The sequence below is a fragment of the Ricinus communis genome, chromosome 2 (assembly GCF_019578655.1).
Source record: "Ricinus communis isolate WT05 ecotype wild-type chromosome 2, ASM1957865v1, whole genome shotgun sequence".
NCBI lineage: Eukaryota > Viridiplantae > Streptophyta > Magnoliopsida > Malpighiales > Euphorbiaceae > Ricinus > Ricinus communis.
The window spans coordinates 13,346,780-13,367,577 of record NC_063257.1 but is presented as its reverse complement, the minus strand read 5'-3'; the positions used below and the strand labels follow the sequence as shown (position 1 = coordinate 13,367,577).

Here is a 20,798-nt window from a genome sequence, read left to right as displayed (position 1 = left end):
TCCTATTCATTCAAACAAAAAATTTAAAAGATAAACAAAAGTCATTTTTATTCTTTTATTTTCTTACACTCATCTTAAAAAAATTAAAATAAAATATATTCCTTCACCTAAAAATAATAAGAGAAGAGAGAGAAAGGTATTAAATTTTCTTTCAAAATATAATTTCTAAAAATAGAAAAATGATGACTAAGTTCTTTTTAAAAAAATAAATTGTTGACCCTTGATACACCAAGAAGGGGCTTGAACTAGTGAAGTAGAATAAATGATAAATTATCTCATTCTAATTAATTTTTAATACCTGTGCATGTGAAAATCGGTTTTACAGTGTAAGATTATACTAGTGAATGAAGGAAAACCGATGAAAACTTGCCTAAGACTCTAAAGCTGATCGGCTCTATATTGAGCCGATCGGCTGATCAAGCTAGACACCATGTTTTGTGTATTTTTGGCATATTTTAATATATTCTCGGTCTTTGTATAATTTTAGATCTTTCTAGTTTTGCAATCGTAGTTGTAGACGGGTTGTAATAGTTAGAGTTTTTTATTTTGCTTTATTTTTGTTTATTGTATATTAAACCAAAACATAATTAAGCGATTGATTAATAAAATGGGTCACATAGACTTAGGGCTAAAAGTTAATCCAACACGAATTTGGTAGTCTGATAGGTTAATTAATCTTAACTAGGCTTAAAACCTTAAAATCAAATTATACTAGCGGGTTTTGACATGTTTCGTTAGGGTTTGAACTTAGTTAGGTTTGAGATCATAATAAATAGGCATTCTCGTAACAAGTAGTCTTTTAGGCTAAAAATACTAAAATCGAAAGAGCATAACATGTAATTGGGCTAGAATAAGTGGGCCTTATACATATTTGGTTAGTAAGATAGATTAATAACTTAAATATAGGTTGAGCTTAAGTAAAATAGTCTAGACTTAGGTGTATTTTGTGTTGTTTTGTTACGCCTGTGTATAAACTGATTGCATTTACAGGAAATACTTTGTTAAATAATAAATTTAAAGACTAATATACACAAATAAAAAAGTTGGCTTCGGGATCCATCTTTGGACTCTGTGGCATAAGTTTCCTTTTATGGAATCTGAGAAATGCCACTCATTAGTAAAAGTGTCCCAATGATTACCTGGGTATCGACTCCCATCTCCATGTGAATCTTAATAATTAGTTAGCGTATTCCTGATTATGTTGAAAAGCCTTACAGTGTCGTAGTCGTTAAAGACACTCGGCTGCGCATCTGAAACCGCTGCCCACACTCACCCTTTTAAATTGTATCCATTCTTTAACCAAAATATTATTGCTACTGATACTGAGACTACTCCAAACAACCAAATTCCTTAATCCAACAATATTGTTGGCCAATTTGATAATAAAAAGAGGAGAACCAACACTTCTTAAAACCAATGATGATGATATGCCTTTGAACAAAAAAAGAAATCAGACTTTAGGAGAACTAGACAATTAAAATGGATGGAGGTATTAAATATTCCGATGATGATACTAATATAGCAAGGGTTGCTTTGCAGCCCTGCCAAGCATAATGAGTCTTGAAAGCTAGAACTAGACCTATTCGTAGGCTTGGATACCCATTTGACCCACCCGAGTCCATCTAAAAATATTTGGGCCTGGACAATATATTTGTCATACAAAAACCGACCCACCCGAGCCTGTCAAAAGCCTAGTGTTTTAATAGGTGAGCTTAGACTTATTATATAAAATTAAGGCTTATCCCGGCCCGAACACCTATATATATATATATGTTATTTTAACATATTGATAGGTGAGATTTGAACCTTGTACCTTTGCAAAAGTCTTAAGACATTCCTCCACCAAGTTATTTTATAATTTCTATTTATTGTGTACTATATATATATATATATATATATATATATATATATTAATAGTAGACTACTTTTCCACTAATATTAATATGAATCTTATATGAAAAGATATACTTTTTTGCTGTCCTCTCTCTACTATCTACTCTCATCTTTCACAGTCCCAATAAACCTTAATTTTGTCTTCCATTTTTATTGTTCTTCCTATTATTATTGAATCAGGCTCTTGTTATTATAAAACCCCATAATCATCATCATTTGCAAAAATGTATATAAATCATTATCTGTCCTTGTTTTTCTTGTTTCAATTGAATATGTTCCTTTATTAACAAAGACATGAAAAAGTTTATACTAATTTTAGAGAATTGATAATTTTTTCTTCATGGATAATCATTTTCTATTTGTAGCAAGCAATGTAAGAATTTTGTGTCTACAAAAAAATTTAAACGGTACCAAGTGAGTAGGCCAACGGTTGTTGTCTATTAGGAGCTAAGTTAAAAAATCCAGGTCCATACTAAATATATGTCTTTGCCTTGGCATTTTTTATTGTCCTATATTACATATGCATGAGATGGGATCTATGATCTATCCTTCTTTTATAGATTCCATACAAAAAAAGAGAAAAAAATAAAATAAAATCCATGCATTAGAATGAAAGCAATCATATGACTATTAGCTTCTCTACAATGTCCCTTTTATTAAAGACATTTTTGAAACCAATATGATTGACTCTGTATTGGCATATAATATTGTGTTGACAAAGATATGAAAGTAAACATTTATGTTGCCAATTTGTAGAAACCATAGATTGAATATGTACGCTACTAATTCTCTTCCAATTTGAATATACTACTATTTATATACTGAATATGTACTTTGGATGCTATATTTAGTAATTAATTTTAATATTTTTTTCATTTAATATTTAGGTCCATAGCTGAAGAATGTAACTCTAAGGCACATGAGGGCAATAAAGAACACATAGAGGATAGATTTAATAAATATGAACTTTCGAGTAAGCGGCCTAGGATTTCTTCAACTGTTTGGTAATACTTTGAGCAACTTCCAATGTAAAATTTAGAAGAAACAAAAAGCAAAATACAGGTTTTGTAATGTTCTTCTTGCTGTTGCTTCAAAGAATGGGACTTCTCATTTGAGGCATCATATAGATAAGTGTCCAGAATATGTGAATAGTGATATTAAGCAATACATGCTAACAAATGAAACCTTACCCGATGGTAGTAATTCGATAAAAAAATTATAAATTTGACCTTGATGAGCTTCGTCGTTGCATTAGTCTCTTTGTTGTTGAATGCTCTCATGCAATTATTGGTAGAGTTTGCTTCACAACTGATAATTGGAAAAGTCAACATACTATAATGGAGTACATTTGCATAATTGCTCATTTTATTGATCATGATTAGAAACTGAAAAAAGGATCTTGCGGTTTAAAGCTTTAGTCCCTTCTTATGATGACATGTGCATAGCTGATGAGATTGAATTATTTTTATCTCAATGGAATTTGAAGCATAAGATCTTTTCAATTAATGCTGATAATGTGACCTATAATGATACTATGATTTCTTTTCTAAGGAGTTGTCTTGTATTGAAATAATCTCTTATATGTGATGGAGCTTTCTTTTAAGTTCATTGTCGCACTCATATTTTAAATTTGATTATACAATCTGGCTTGGAAATTATTGAAGACATTCTCTATAAAGATTAGAGAAGTTATAAAGTACATTGAATGATCAACAATTAGAAAGAAATTTTTTTTTTTTTTGATATTGCAAATAAAAATTTTCAGTTAGAGGTTAGGAGAAGATTTAGGCTTGAATGCTCCTACAAGGTGGAATTCAACTTATCAAATGGTTGAAAATGCTCTCTATAAGTATGTGTTTAATCATCTTGTGAGTCAAAATCATGCACTTAGAGTCTATGAAATTTCAATGGTTGAATGGAAAAATGTTGCCATTATTCACAAGTTCTTAAAGTTATTTTTTAAAGTGACATGTATGCTTTTAGTATATAAATCTCCTACTTTAAATATATTTTTTAAAGCAGTATGGAAAATTCATCCAGAGTAGATAGAAGTAGCAAATGGACCATCTAATATTTTATTTAGTATCATTAAGGCTATGCAACCTAAATTTGACAAGTATTGGGCTGAGTATAATGGAATTCTGAGTTGTGATGTACTTTTAGATCCTAGATTCAAGGTAAAAGTCTTACGGTATTGCTATGGTATGATAAGGACGTGGCACATCGAATTAAGAATATTGTGTCAACTCTTCGCAAGTTTTTTAAAGAGTACAAGCAACCAAGTTATGCCTTTCAAGTGTTGGTAGTCTTATAAGCTCAACAATGAACCTATCAAGTGATGGAAAGTTTGATAGTGTTACAAAGGATGAGCAATTTGGAGATTATACTGAATTTTTGGATGAAACACCTATCTTAGGTGATGAGAAGTCACAATTAGATCTTTATTTGGATGAGCCAACTCATGACTTAAATGAAGATTGGATGTTTTAAGATTTTAGAATAAAAGCTCAACGAGATATTTAGAGTTTTCAAAATTGGCATGTGATATTTTGTCTATTCTGGTCACTAGTATTGCTTCAGAATCTGTTTTTAGCACAGGAGGTAAAATTATATCTGTTTCAAGAAGTACTCTAAGGTTAAAGACTATTCAAGCTATAGTTTGTTTTAGATATTGGATTCAAGCACAAGGTGATTTATACTATCTTAGTTTATTTTATTATATTTCACTATTATTTTCTTATTTGGTTATGAAATTTTTATTAAGTATTTAATAGGTTTTTGGTATATAGGTGATGTTATATCCAAAGTTGATTCTAATAGCTCTAGTGATAATGATTGTAATGATGTTGATGATGATGATGACAATATGTTAGAGTTTATGCTACAACTGTTGTATCAGATGGAAAGGATATTGAAGCTGATATCTTGACCAATTTTAATGCAGATAGTGGATGCCATGGTATCTGAGGGATCAACTCCACTTTCAAAGAGTAGGAAGAGATCTTTGGACAGCTATACCATGATTTCCAACATTTGGACAACTTTCAAACTTTTAATTTTAATTGATTTGAGATATGGTGTACTAATTAAATTCTACAACTTGTATCATTACTGTTTTATTATTTTAAGTTATTATTTTATTATTTTTAGTTGCTATTTTATTATTTTAATTGATATTTAATGTATTTCATTTAATATAAAAACTAAAAATAAAAAATATATATAACAGGCTAGGCTCGGGCTTCTAGTTAACCATCAGGCTCGGGCTTGGACAGACATGAATTAAAAATTTACTGGGCTCCTGTGGGCTCGGGCTTGCACAAAAAAGTTTGAGTAAGCGGCCTGTCACGACCCGATCAGTGGGCCCGTGACCGACACTAGGGAATGGGTAGGCTTAAGGCCATCAAATCTCGTAGTAAGCCTAACTATTCACTAACTCAATCAAATTGAAATCTCGATTCAATCCAAAAGTACTAATTCACAATTAACCTTAACTATCAAATTCTACATATTTAATTCAGTCTGCCAGCATAATTAGGCAAGACCTGAATTTACATAAAGTTACAAAATGGTAAATATGAAATTTCTACTGCAGAGATTCTAGAATTTTAAAAGTCAAACATACCAAAAATCAATTACATTAACTTGAAGATGAAAGAATCGGGCTACTAGATGAAAAAAATTATAGAAAAACTAACAACACCTGAAAAACAATGAAATTGAGATTGTCAGTCTCAAGGGTGCGTTAAAATCATATATCCAAAAATAAATACAAATACTTCAATAACACATTTGTTTGATTTAAAATAAAATATTAAGTCATGCAAAAACACGTGTCATGCCATGCTTCTTATAAAATGAATTTTATATACTACGGGAATGGAGTACCTCAGTAGAACCCTAATCCCTATTACTAAATAGTCTTAGCCTTTTGGCTCTCTCGTTCTAACAGGCGCCCAGAGAGCGAAGCTCGACCAGGATCCATAAATCCAGTCTGATCACTTAAATTTCCAACAAAGCCAACGCCTAGAGGGCAATGCTCGATCGGGAACCTTTACTCTGGCAAAGTCACTCTACTCAGCCCAGAGAGTTAAACTCGACGAAGGCAAGTTCTAAATTTACCTTTTACTATCTGTCTCATATTCATACCGGTGCGCACGCAGTCCTGATGCAACCCATCAAGTGGTATATTTTACTGCCGTCTCATCCCGAGTCAACATGCATTTACAATAGCATTGATGCAGAAGATGATACATATATGAATAGTAATTAAATAAATAATTAAAATATTAAATCATTTAATCAGGACTATTACGTAAAATCTTAGCATGACACATGTAAACAGATATATGACTTTAACTCATAGTTTTGACGACCTCCTAGCTCTGCTCCAATGCCTCGGGTGGAGTGAGCCGAATAGATGGATTTATCTAATCATAGGAACAATTCAGTCAGAAAAAGTAAAATATTTGATAAATAACCCTAGGCCTAGACTCCTAGAATTAACTGCTTAAGAATTTCGACTCGAGTAAATTCTACCGAAAATTCGGCAGAACCTCCCCTAAACACCGACGTCTACCCCACGTATAACGGGTCCAGGATCTGCAGAAAACACTTTAAATTTCACCAACAATTTATTTAATGGGAGTCAGGTCACTAATTCATTATTTTTTCCGACTCCGCCATACATCACAAATTACGATTATTGGCAAACGGTCCGACAATTTATTATTTCGATAAACAAACCTCATATAATTTTTCTAATGCTCAACACAATAATTAATCACATAATTTTTCTCAACAAACTCTAAAATCTATGGGCTAGAGAATTACCGAGATGCTTGATCATTCGGTTGACTCGCCTCCAGCAGCCGGAGTCTGATCGACGATCCGAACGCGCCTATGGACTCAAAACAACGCGCTGATGATGATTCTAGCACCCGATCTTTCAATCTGACCCCCGATCATCCAGAGAAATTTACGGACGATTTCAACTGTCAATTTTCAAACAGAGTCTGATCGCTGCAAAACTAGTGGCGTTAGAAAGCTTGAGCTGATGGGAGTCCGAATATGTCCTCTGATAGGCCAAAGCTCGCCGGAACTCACCGAAAAATGCCCAAGATCCCGGCTGCCCCTAATTTCTCTCTCCATTGCAAACTTTCAACTCCGGCCACCATTTGCGTCACTACCACCGCCGAAATGAAACTCAGGTGGAAGAGAGTCATTTGCCACCAAGAACAGCGGCTACCGACGCTGGGAATGCCACGTACGGTGGCATGGAAAGCTATGCTTGCCTTCCTTGCTCCCATGCTTGTCGTCGCCGTTCACAACCGCCGCAGATACCAATGAGCAAGCCGACAACAGCTGCACCTCTAGCCGTTGTGCCGCACCCGATCGTGCACCCATCACCACCCGCCATCGAAGCTGATGCCTCCTTCCTTCTTCTTCATCTCTTCTTTCTTCTTTCTTTTCCTTTCTATTATCGATATTTGATCCCTGAATTTTTACTTAATAACCATTTAGTCCCTCAACTTTTTAATTACTAATAATTTTACCCTGTAAAATTTATTTTTAACCCTCCAACTTTTCTTTAGCTTTAATTGAGCCTCTAACTATTTAATTTAGGCCAAATTATAATTATTAAAAATATAGAATTACTTATTTACTCTTGCTTTTAAATGTGAAATTACTAAAATATCCTTTACGGACACATTTAATTATAAAAATACCAACTATACAATTTTTCATTAAAACCCCATATTAATAAAATTATACTTTTAGCCCTCATTTCAAAATTAATTGTCAATTTAACCCTAACACTTTATTTAACTTGAATTATCAATTTGCTAACTATTTTCCAATTAAAGTCAACACCATTTACTAATTAACATTTATCATTCCTCAATAAATTCTTTTATAAAATATTATTTACTAATTCTTTCATAACCTTTAAACATATAATTAAATTCATATATTCATATTGGGAAAAATTAAGTGACCTATATATATATAATTTATCCCAATTCAATTACTCAAAATAAAGCTAAATTAAATTAAATAAAAACTCGTTACTAATTATTAGTAATATTATTATTATTAAGAGCAACTTCCGAGTATTACATGGCCCGGCCCGACAAATGAACAAGTCTAGTTGAAATTATCGCGGCCTTAGTAATCAAGTAACAGTTGGCTAGATTTTAAGAGGTTTCTATCCTCCTAAGCTCCCGTGGTTATTTTTTTATGGAAACCATATTGTTTACTTGTAATATGAGAAAAGTTAGACTTAGATTGGGCTTCAAGATTGGTATTAAGATTGGTTGTGAGGGAAGATGTAAGAGTATAAAAGGTGGGATTTGCGTAATCTGGAATGATTCTATTGATATTTCTCTCTGTTTCCCTGCATCATATTGATGTGGAGTGGAAGCTCATAGGCATTTATGGTTGGCTATTCCAGGACCAAAAACACTTAACTTAGGAACTTCTTAAGTCTTTGAGATGTTCTTATTCTATCCCTTTGGTTGTGATGGGTGATTTTAATGAAATTATTTATATTAAAAGAAAAAGGGAGGACTTTCAAGATCTATAGATAACTTATACACTAAAGTTTTATGCTTTAAATGATTTAGAATATATATGAATGTGATTTACTTTGTCCATTCGCCAATTGAGTGCTAATTGATAGAAGAAAGACTTAATCTCTTTATGAGGAATATAGAATGGTATAATTTGTACTCGGATTTTAAGACCATTAATCATAGTAAAGTTTGCTATGATCACTCCCCAATCCAAATTCTTTTTCAATAAATTGAAAACTACTCGAAGGGGAAGAAAGAAGATTTTTAGGTTTAAAAAAATATGGTTAAGGGAGGAATCATGTAATGATGTAGTCAAGGATGCTTGGGCAGGTCAAAAAGAGATTGAAATAAAAGTCTATAGTACTGCCTCGGCTGAATGAAATCACAACACTTTTGGATGTGTAACTCGAGACCTTGTAAAGCTTTAAAAAGAATTAGTTAATTTACTAGGTCAAAATCAATCAAATACAGTTAGGGAGGCAAAAGATGATATAAAATATTACTGAGGTGATTTGCAGGGAGGAGGCATATAGAAGTAGAGATTGAGAATTTCTTAGCTGAAGATATGAATAAAAACACTAGTTGCTCCTATCTTAAGTCCAATTAAAGGAGGTGAAAAAATAGAAATTATAGGATTAGAGATGAGAAAGGAGTATGGTAGGATGAGGATCACGATATTGCTAGAGTTTTTCAGTACTACTTCTAGGACCTGTTGACTTCTCTAAATCCTGTGGTTAAATGATATCCTTAAGGGAGTACTTGTTAAAGTTGATGAAGAGATGGATTTTTTTTATAAGATGTTAAACTAAAGAGGAGGTTGTAGTGACTATTAAGCAATTTCACTCGATAAAGCTCCTAGATCAAACGGTATGCCTGCTCTTTTTTCTATAAATCCTTTTGGCATATTGTTCATTATAATGCTACAAATATTGTATTGATATACTTAACAATAATCGTGACCCTCCTGCATCAATTTTACTTTTATTGTTTGAATTCCAAAAATTAAAAATCCTAGAACAACTATAGATTTAATACCTCTTAGTTCTAATATTCTATTTAGAATTATTACTAAGTTTATTACAAATAGAATTAAAATGGTACTCCATGATATTATTCATAATTCCCAATCAGCTTTAATTCATAGTAGACTCATAATTGATAATGTATTCTTAGCTTTTGAGATTTTCCATTATATAAAAACAAGAGGTTCAACTACAAAGTTTATTTGCTTTAAAATTAGATATGAGTAAAACATATGATATGGTAAAGTGGTTTTTTTTTTTTTAGAAAAAATTATGCTTACTTTAGGTTTTGCTCCATCTTAAGTTTCACTTATTGTGAAATGTATTTATACTACTTCATATCTTGTTCTTATAAATGGGCATCCTTAAAGCGTTTTTCAACCTACTAAAGGTCTTAGACAAGCATATCCTCTTTTTCCTCATTTGTTTTTATTATGCACTAAGTTTTTATACTATGTTTTATACAATGCTAATACTAACAAACTTATGTATGGTGCTAAGACTTGTAGATAAGCCCCTCTTGTTTCTCACCTTCTTTTTGTAGACAATAGCACTCTCTTTGGAAGAGCGTCTTTGGCTAATGCAAGCAAAGTTTCAAACATTCTCAGCATTTATGATCTTTACTCTAGTAAAAAAAAATTATATTGGATTAATTTGAGATTGCTTTCAGCAATAATCTTCTAGATGTCATAAGGAGATTTATTTCTACAACAATTAATGTGGAACCAGTGTAACATCTACCTAAGTTTGCCGATAATTGTTGGTTAATCTTATTAGTATGTTTTTAATCTATTGGAGTCAAGAGTGAAATTGAAGATGAGAGAGTGGAAGGAGAAATATCTTTCAAAAGCATGTTGAATTAATATGACGAGCTAAGGGTGAAAGTGAAGATTAAGCTGACTGTCTAATCAATCTCCACATATATGATGAGCTGCGTTTTTTGCCAATTTCAGTTTGTAACTGAATTAATTCTCTCATTTTTTTCAATTTTGGTGGGGTAGTTAGGATGTGTGACTTGGCACAATATGGTACTTAATAGGACTACTGGAGGTATGGGATTCTGTGATATTCATTCTTATAATTTTGCTTTGCTTGCTAAACAGTGTCAAAGGTTATCTTTTATGATAATTCATTTTTTACTAAAATTATAAAAGCTAGATATTACTGTAGAAGCTCAATCTTACAAGCTAATGTGGGCAATAATCCTAGTTTTACTTGTAAGGAGTATTTGGACAAGCAGGTTTATTATTGAATGTGAATAGGTTGTAGCTGGATTGTGGGTAAGGGTGACATTTTTTCCAATTTGGCATATGATCCATGGCTCATTAATCAACCCAATTTCAAAGTTTAATTGTCATGCAAAGGTCTTCCTTAGGGTGCAATTATTGACAATTTGATTAAGTATATTGGATTATCTTAGGATGAGGGACTTATTTAGTCAATCTTCATGCCATCAAAGGTTAGTCAAATACTTACCTTTCTTCCTTCGACTGCCCGCCCAGGACCGGAAAAATGGAAGAACTATCACCATTCCTTTGATTTTTTCTAAATCGAAGGATAGATTAATATGACAATATTCTAAAGAGGAAAAGTATATGGTTCAGAGTGGGTACCAATCGGCTATCAAGTTGAAAGAGCATGAGAGGATTAGTGGGCAGGGTGAACAAAATAATTCCAATATCCAATCCAAAATTTAAAGAATTTAAGTTTCTCTAAAATGCTCAACTTCTTATGGCAATTGTGTAGACATGTTTGACTAAGTAATAAAGCTCTTAGGATGTGCAATACAAGTCCCTTTAGTCTGTCCTTATTGAGTGTTCAAGCAAAATCCTTTAAGTACGTGTTTTGAGACTTATTGGGTTAAAAAGGTCTAAAAGTTGGCTAACATGAAAATTAAGTTGAACGAGCTTCCTCTAAATATCAACAATGGATGTTTTCCAAAATTCAAAACACCAATAATGAGTGTGCAGCTAAGTTTGAAGATGCCTTTTCAATATACGTATGGTGTACCTGATTTGCAAGAAACCAATAATATTTCCAAGATAAGAACGTAAGTTTGAAGATGCCTTTTCAATTGCACAATCAATCTTTTTGAGATTTTAAAATGACATCACTTAAGGTAAACCAAACACAAGTTAGACTTAAGGGGTGCAACACTAGCAAGACCCTAAACTTGGTTCATATAAAGTAAATGTGGATGTTGCTGTAAGGGATCAGTTAAAAGCTAGTTTGGGGGTAATTGTATGACAGAGTCAAGGATTGGTGATTGCATCAAGTTGTTCTCTTGCTCTACACATCTAAAACCCTTTGTTAGCTAAATTACATGCAATCAAATTTAATATTAAGTTTGCCCAAGATTTAAGTTTGTGTGACAATGCTATTGAATCCAACTACAAGATTGATGTTAACTTATGTTATGTAGCTTCAACTCCTTCATCTTATCATGTATGGCTTTGGATATCAAGCACTATTTTTCATGCTAATTTTTCCTTGTAGATTATCTGGACTTACAAAAATAACAAGGTGGCTCATGCTTTAGCGTCCTTAGAATTTAATTTCACCTTAGACAGTTTTTTTTTTATTGAGGAACTTCTCTCTTCCTTTAGCTCTTTACATCATGATCTTTTTATGAACTTTGCTTTCTTTTTTGGTTAATACAATCTTCTTATTTCCTTACGAAAAATTTTAACTTAATACAAAATTATATTTATAAAGTTTCACATTTAATATAAAGTTAAATGACTAAATTGAACTTTTTGTATTAATTAAGTCATTCTGATTGGGTTGAATTGATCACTTTTGACAAGTTGCGGGATAAAATTATCCATAAAATTCAAAATTAAACTAATTGTGCATTGACTCTAAGTTTAAAGTACAAATTATTATTTCAACCATAGTTCTCACAATGTCCATATTAATAATTGAATATATTATAAGCAATAGCTAATAATAAAATATTCAATAAAATTAGTTATTAGTTATTAGCTACTAGGTATTAGTTACCGGCGATAACTATTACCGACTAACTATTAATTATGAGTTATCATCAATCAATATCACCTTAATCAAACAAGCTCTTAAAGCAAATATTTTCATTAAAACCTAAAAATTAAATCTTGTTAAAATTAAATACCTAGTTCAAGTGGCGATAACATTTACTTTTGGAATGTAGAAATCTTAAATTCAAACTTCACCTCTAGATTAGGTAAACTAGTATTATACTCATTCATTGCATGCATATATAATTAAATTTCTTAATTAAATGGTATAAAATAAACAACACGTTATTATATTTTAATAAGTTTATTTAATAAATAAAATCTAGAAAAAATTCATTCAATAGTTTTATGGTAAATTCTAAAATTATATTAGCGACTAATAATATGTAAATAAAAATATATTAGTGATTACTAAAAAGGCTTCTCAGTTATAAATTTAATAAATTTCATATGTTATTATTTTTTTAGTATAACACCAAAAATTAAAATGTAATAATAATATATGCGAAGCCAAAAAATATGCATGTGCTTATTATAAATTCATCTACTTTTGAAAGTGTCATTATCTTTAAGCAAATAACTAAATACTTTTAAGTATTACATGCCATAATAATATTTATGATCTCTTTTATTAAGAATTAAAATTTTAAAAGTAAATATAATAAAATTAAAAGCCATATCAAAAAGTTAAATTATATATATATATATATATATATATATATATATATATATATATATATATATAGGTTACAATATGTGTAAGAATAAATTATTGCAGTGAATTTAAAAAGGTGTACTTTGAATGGTAGTTGTATTCAATGAATCTGAATTAATTATCATATGCAGCCGGATTAAGTAAAAAGATTATAGACTATATGTGTTTATATGGTTTTTTAATTATATGTTTAATTTGTATTATGGTTAATAAACTTTTAGAATTTTAATGGCTATTGAAGAAATAAATAAATAAATATAATATAGTAGACATATAATAAATTAGTAGCATATGTAGTCACTAATTTAATTTGGGTATCCGATGTTTTGATTATTCAAGTTTGATTTTATTTTGTTAAGCATTTAATATTATTAATTTAATATCATAATAAGTTTCTATACAAATAATCTCACATTAAAGCTATATATTATTTTTATTAAAATTCTATATGGTGTAGCTCCATAAAATGTTGTCAAGCGAAGCTTTAGGAAAATGTGGCTTGCTTTATATTCGTATAAAAGAAATAGATTGGTGGCTTCCACTACTATTTTATTTAAAATAAAGTAATTTCATTTTGATTTAAAGACCATTAATTTATAAAATTATTAAATATTATCCATTCAATTTTAAATTTAAAAATGACTCATTACCTATTAAGTCTTATTATTTATGAAAAAATATATGATATCATAAAAATATAATTACTTTTATGAAATTTAATAATTTATGAAAAGATTGATAAAATTAAAAAAGTAATTATTTCTTTATAAATGCGAAATATATTGCTAGCTCACGAAAAATGATAATCCTCTTTGTACTTTTATTATAAACTAAAATAATTTTTTATAATTCTTACTAACGAAAAATATATGATACTACAAAATTACTTTTGTAAAATTTAATATTTTATAAAAAAATTGGTAAATTTAGAAAAGAATTTAGATTTTTTTATAAATACGAAATAAATTGCTAACTTACGAAAATGGCAATCTTATTCATAATTTTTTCATAAATTTAAAATAATTTTTTATAAGTTTTACTATTTGTGAAAATATGTAAGACATTATAAAAATAAAAATATTTTTATAAAATTTAATGATTTATAAAAAAATTGAAAAATTTATAAAACGTAATAAAATTCTTATAACCATGACATTTATTGCTAATTTATAATGACAATTCTCTTCCTACTCTTTTCATAAATAAAAAGAAAATTTCATGAGTTTAAAAAAATGTATAAGTTTAAAGAATATAATTATTGTTATAAAATTTAATGATTTATCAAAATATTAACAGATTAGTGAAAAATATTAAATTTTTTGTAAATACGAAATATATTGCTATCTTACAAAAAAAAAGTAATTTTTTTATAAACTTTTCGTAATCCGATGTAAAGTTTCTTAAAATTCTAAGTGTATAGAATTTTAATATTATTTTATGTTATTTTAGCAAATTTTCATTTCTATTATAATTTGTAATTAAAAATTATCCAAATTAATTTTTAATTTATAAAAATTCATTATTTGATAAAATTCTATAAATTTTTTAAAATAAAATTTTGGTTAATTTATTTTAAAATAAAATAACAATAGCATTTTCTCATAAATTATAAATTATTACTTTTATAAAGAATATAAGAAATAGCTTCTTTTAAAATGCTTATAGCAAGTAGCTACTAATATTATATATATCACACAGCTTATTAAATTTCTCATAAATATAATATTTTTTTGAAAATATTATAACTTTGATATTTTAATTTTTTTTATTTTAATGTCTAAATTATTTATTTATTCAATTAAGTGTTTAAACTTATTAAAAATGTTCAATAGAAAGTCTCTAGCAGATTTTATAAGTTAAAAGTGCTTATTTGACTTTGAATAATAAAAATTTATTTAAATATTTTTCTTTAAAATAATATCATATTTTTTATTATTTTTTTGATATTTTTCGTTTTTATCCATTTTTTATACTATTTTTTAAATTTCATTTGTTTTTCAAAATATTAAAAAAATAAAATTACTTTATTTTATTTATTTATTTATTTATTTTCGTGTATTCACCTTAAAATTAAAAAAAATATAGAAATGAAAAGATGATGAGTAAATTTTTTTTAAAATGAATAAAAATTAAAATAATTTAATTTAACATTAAAAAAAGATTTGATAGAAAATAAAAAAAAAAGAAAAAAAATAAAAAATATCTTTTTATGTTTTTTTTCCTTTCTAAACATATGCGGGAGGTGGGGGCTCGGGTTGAAAACGTGACCTCAGGCCTCCATTTTAAAATATTTGCCGGGAAAATTGCACTGAGGTTTTCGCGGGATCTCATCTCTTATAAGAAATTAATAGAAAAAGAAAATCTAAAATTCCCAATTTCAGGGCTCTTCTGCAACTGCAACCAAACATTTCTCCGCCCAAAGAACTTGTTACAGCTCTGATACTAAAATCATAAACCCTAATATTGCCTTTATCTTTTCAATTTCTTTTTTCACCCTCTCTTTTCTTTGCTTGCACATCAAAGTTGCATCTTTTAGGTAACTCTATATATCTTTAAGGTATCTTCTCCATTTATTCATGTTATTGTTTCAATCATGTATCCTGCTTGTGCTCTATTAGGCTAATTTAGCTTATGTTTATGTGTTGGAGACAAGTTTAGTCCTGATCTAGATCTATTATCAGAATGCTATTTGTAGTTTTTTTATACCAGTTCTTGAATTTGTGAGAGTATTTGAATTTGCTTTCCCTAGGAAATATGTCGCAGACTAGAATGGAAACCGTGACTGGCTATTCAGCTGCTATACATGCTGCCTTGTGCAGTAAAAACCCTATGGATCATAGAATTGAGTCCTTCAACATTGGCACTTGTAATCATCATGCGGAGAAAAAGGACCCAATGAAAGTTTGGCAAGAAATGAAACAAAACGGATTCCTTACACCTTCAGTTACTCAAATGCCCACACCACAGAAACAGTCTAAGAGACGAAGAAATAAGACACCCAATAGCAAAAGGGAGCTTGCAAAGATGCAACAAGTTGATAATTTTATTAAGATTGTTGAACCTGCCTGTGAATCGCTCAAGGAATGTAATACTGGGGTTATGCCTTTCAATGAGACGGTGCCAGTGCCGAAGAAACGCACCAAGAGGTGTATAATTGATCTTCAGAAGGGGAACATGAAAGTTGCCAAGTTGCAAAAGCTGAATAGATTTATTAAGCTTGCTGCGCCTAGTGGGTTGCTTAATGAACTTAATCCAGGGATCATAAACCGGATGAGAAGCAGTGAACAAGTATTTTCGGTAATCAATTCTTTGGTTAGGAGAGATGAGATTGGAGTTTCTAACGACCAAAATGTAAACACCGGCTGCAAGGGAAAGAAAATAGGGGAAAATGACAGAAATGGTTGCTCTAATAGTGTATCTGGGAGTGACCAGCTAGAAATATGTTTTCCGACGACTACAGGAAGGCTTTCACATATGACGTCAGAACACAAGGGAGTGGTTAACGATTTGGGCATAGCAATGATAAAGATAGAGAATGAGAACGACAGGGATGAGGTGAAATGATCATTAACATCCAGTATGAAATTGGAAACTGCAAGCAGTTCTGTCTCCAATGGAAAATCAACAAACATAGCTAGTGTTTCTTCTCTTTCTCAACAAGGTCAGTTGCATATCAAAGTTGAAAATATCATCTTTTTCATAGTTGTGCATGATATTGGCTTTATAGTTTCACTTGCACATAAAAAAAATGCCATTCTGCTAGAGCTTTGGGTATAACTATGATGGGACAGTTATCGTTTTTTAATTTATTACATGTAATTCACGAATGCATTAGCATTTGTATCTTGTTACGTGGTTAAATAATAAGGTTGCTCACATGTAACTGGAAGCCCACATTGGAAACTATCTCTGTGCAAAAGTAAGGAAAAGGTTGTGTGTGATAAACGATATTCCTGTAAGCCTCACAAAGTGGGGAGCTTTGTGACACGGTAAATCCTTTATGTGTACGTTCCTACTACAGTTTCCTGGGACTATGCCCATGAGCCTCCTATGATGACGAAATGGAGTAAAATGCCTTGCCATCCCATCAATGCCACACCAGCACCACCTCTTAACTCATGCCAGTACCTTCCTAACAACCAAGCCATTGACCAAGGGAATACAATCCAAAATAAGTTAGCAATCATGGTCAGCAATAATTATATTTTCTTCTTTCTAGTAATGTATTGCATTGATGGACTTCAGATACATGAAGATTATATAGAAGTGGATTGAGGCTGAGGCAATTTGTAACCACCACCAATGCTGTGAATTTAAAATATGGGTTGGAAGCATATAATATTTTTCAGTATCTCAGGTTTTACAAGTATAGCATACCTGTCTGTACTGTCTTGGATAGTTTTAACTATAGAAATTTAACTCAAATTTAAATGTCTTTCCCGGGTACTTCACTACTTTAGCAATCGCTGCACTTGTGCTTCTGTTCCGTCATGTGCATGTTTCTTAGCTAGGATCTATCTTTTAGATAGTTTCTGGAAGATTGTTAATTGTCTTTTCTTCTCCCCAGGCACTACAGTAGCTTCTCAATGGGTACAGTTTTTTCATCGAGATGTTACAAACCGTCTTGCAGGTGCATTGACTGTTCCCTTAAACTTGACTGGATGTTAGTACGAGGTACATAATTAATTGTACACTATAAGCTCTGTTTTCTGAACCCAGCATTGAGGCGTAGTCAAATGAGGGTTCAAGATGTAATCCAGACAGAGTTGCCTTCTCTTCTAGCAAATGAATTTTCACTTAACCCAGAAAATGTGCAGTTGCCTCTGGCTGGATGCCCCATTTCAGTTTCCATGGATATTCATCAAGCGAAGTGGAATTCTATGTTCCATCAAATGGACAAAGCCCTCAAGGAAGAGGCAAATCGGCTGGTAAGATATATTGGATATTTCAGTTAGAGTTCCACCAAATGATATATATATAAACCTTGTATACTGATCCTGCATGGGTAGAAACACTTAATGCACTTCATGCATTTTCTTCCTCTCCCAGTCTCTCTGTCTTTGATAAGTGAAGCACTTTATAGATATTTAAAAATGACAAAGTTAGTTGCTTTGTGCAGTTAGAGCTCTAATACTCGGTTATAATTTTCATATAATCAAGGTGGTTTCTCAGTTCTCAAAGTTAGTCATTAAAATGACAGGCACAATTCTAATTTTGGACATTGTTTTCAGAAACACTTGTTGAACCAAGTAGTAGAAATTCAATCAGGCAACAATGAGGACTACCAATTTCATGAATGGTGTATAAGATTTTTTTGAAACAGCCAATATCAGTTTGTAAAGCCAGGTACTGCTCTATTTCTTTACAATCAAATAAATTTTCTCAGTGTAATTTTTTCCATTTCCCTGTAAGTTCTAACAAGTGATATTATTATTTTTGAACTAAAAAGTTTAGAGACCAACAGCCATAATAACTTTCTAGAACTATTAGTACCAATTTTTTTTTTTTTTTTGGTATGGTTAGATGAACTTCAGGCAAAACCTCAGTGTAATTGTAAGGTACTCCATTGTGACTATGCAAGGGGAAGTTGTGCCTCATTAGAGACCATAATAAAGACCATTAACCAGAAGAAAGTGAAATAGAGAATCAAAGATAGGATGCAAATTGAAGGAGTTCTGCGATATTAGGTGATTGCTCCACCTTGGTATAATGGCTCTTGCTCTTTCAAGTCACTGATAGGAAGCAAGCTGTAATGGACAAGGAAGAACCTGGAGCTCTATATTAGTTGCAATGAAATCTTTCAAAATTTAATTTCGAACTAGCAAACTTTTTTTTTTTCATTCCTTTCTGCTTTACTTCGGATCGGAAAATAGAAGGATTGAGTGAATAAAAACTCCAAGGAGGTTCATCGCCAAGGGGTTTAGAGACAAAAAAAGGGCCAAATGATGTTCATTGGAAGCATTTCAAGGTGAATGCTAATACTAGGTAGTAGATTCATAAGAAATTAAAAGCAAGCATCATAAAGATTTTTGGCTAATACATCTATTGCTACCACAGTTTTACTTTTATTGTAAGATTGAATTTTAAATTTCACTTTCGCTCTCTGGCACAGATGAAAACTCCTAGATTTTATGGAGAAACGCCTAAATCTTGGACTCGGGGTTGATAAATTTAAGCTTTCAAGGGTTGAACTTCTATTTTTTCTGCTCAAGTTCACGCCTATTTGGGATCCATAATTCAAATAATTAAAAAGGCTTTGTTGGAGGCCTAATGTTGTCACGTGTTTAATTATAGGCAGTTCTACTTAGTTCTTCATGATTAATGTCATTAACTATTTCAAGTCTGAATCGTGCTAGTAGTAAAGGGAGAGTAGTTCTAACTGTGTTGCTCATATAACTTTCAATGAAGTAATGAACAAGAACTTACTATGTCATAACCATGTTTCTTTTGTATGTTACATAAGGTTTTGTTCAAACTTAGTGTAGCTTAAGCTTAGGAGAGCATTTTTCAGCTAAACCTAAGATCTCCATTTACACTTAATCACACCTTACCATCTGATCTAGGCCTAGGTGAATAACATCTTATATGGCTTATGGAGATATGTAAATGCTTGAAACTGGAAGCAAACTTATTGGTAGTTATTGTTAGAATTGTAATTCTTGGTTCATTGTCAATTATTAACCCGATGTATAACACAAAATTTGATGAAAATGCAGTGACATGTGATTTCTTAGCTTTCCTACTACACTTAAGTAGTATTTGCTTTAATTGAACCTACAGTTTGATCATTGAGAGTTGTACATAAAACTTTAAGTTCTAAGATTTACATGTGCTCATAATTTATTCAACTCGTGCATTTTTGGATGCAATGCTAAACTTTTGCATTGCTAGCATTAAACATTTATTTCTAGAGTTAATTTTTTTCATTTTAAATACTTTCAGGAAATTATAACATCGTGGAGTCCTATCATGAGTACATATGCAGGTTGCGTTCATACATTGTGGCCTATCTCATCATAGTAATTCAGGATGTATATGGGTGCTTCTAACTAGGATAGAAATGATACATGTAATTTTCATTAGACTTTTAGTCCAAGATGTTGTAATATAGAACTTGCATTGCTTAGGCCAGTACGTTAAATTGTGACTATTCAACATTGCATAATTGTAATATTCGTTTGACAATGATAGGCTGCGATAAATTTATAAAAAAATGAAAATAATTTTTGATATTATAACAGACTAGTCATGGATGAACCATTTTATTTTCTTGAATTGGTATGATCTATTGCTCTTAACTTGTGCCTATTTTGCTTTTTAAATAACTATTAAAAAAATACCATATCAACCAGTTACCCTATATATACAAAGTACTATCTTTCCAATTTTTGTATTATTTAGTGAGCACACATGAATATCATTATCCAAGTCTTTAAACTTTTATTGAATAATAGGCAGTTAGAATTTGGCGTGATGACTTACTATCCGAATGGTTGGCGAATATCATTCCGGTCCTCGAAAAGAATGGTAAAATAAGAATGTGCGTGGATTATCAGGATTTAAACAAGACATGCCCTAAGGGCGATTTTCCTCT

General features: G+C 30.8%; 1 non-coding gene across 1 annotated transcript; it reads left to right on the top strand.

Annotated features, from left to right (window-relative positions):
• The first annotated feature begins 15,323 nt into the window (after nucleotides 1–15,323).
• LOC8282000 lies at nucleotides 15,324–20,507 on the top strand. The gene is made up of 6 exons (XR_003079671.2): nucleotides 15,324–15,761; nucleotides 15,954–16,865; nucleotides 17,772–17,834; nucleotides 17,924–18,132; nucleotides 18,436–18,550; nucleotides 20,147–20,507. It is a non-coding gene; the product is annotated as an uncharacterized LOC8282000 (transcript).
• The last annotated feature ends 291 nt before the right edge of the window (nucleotides 20,508–20,798 follow it).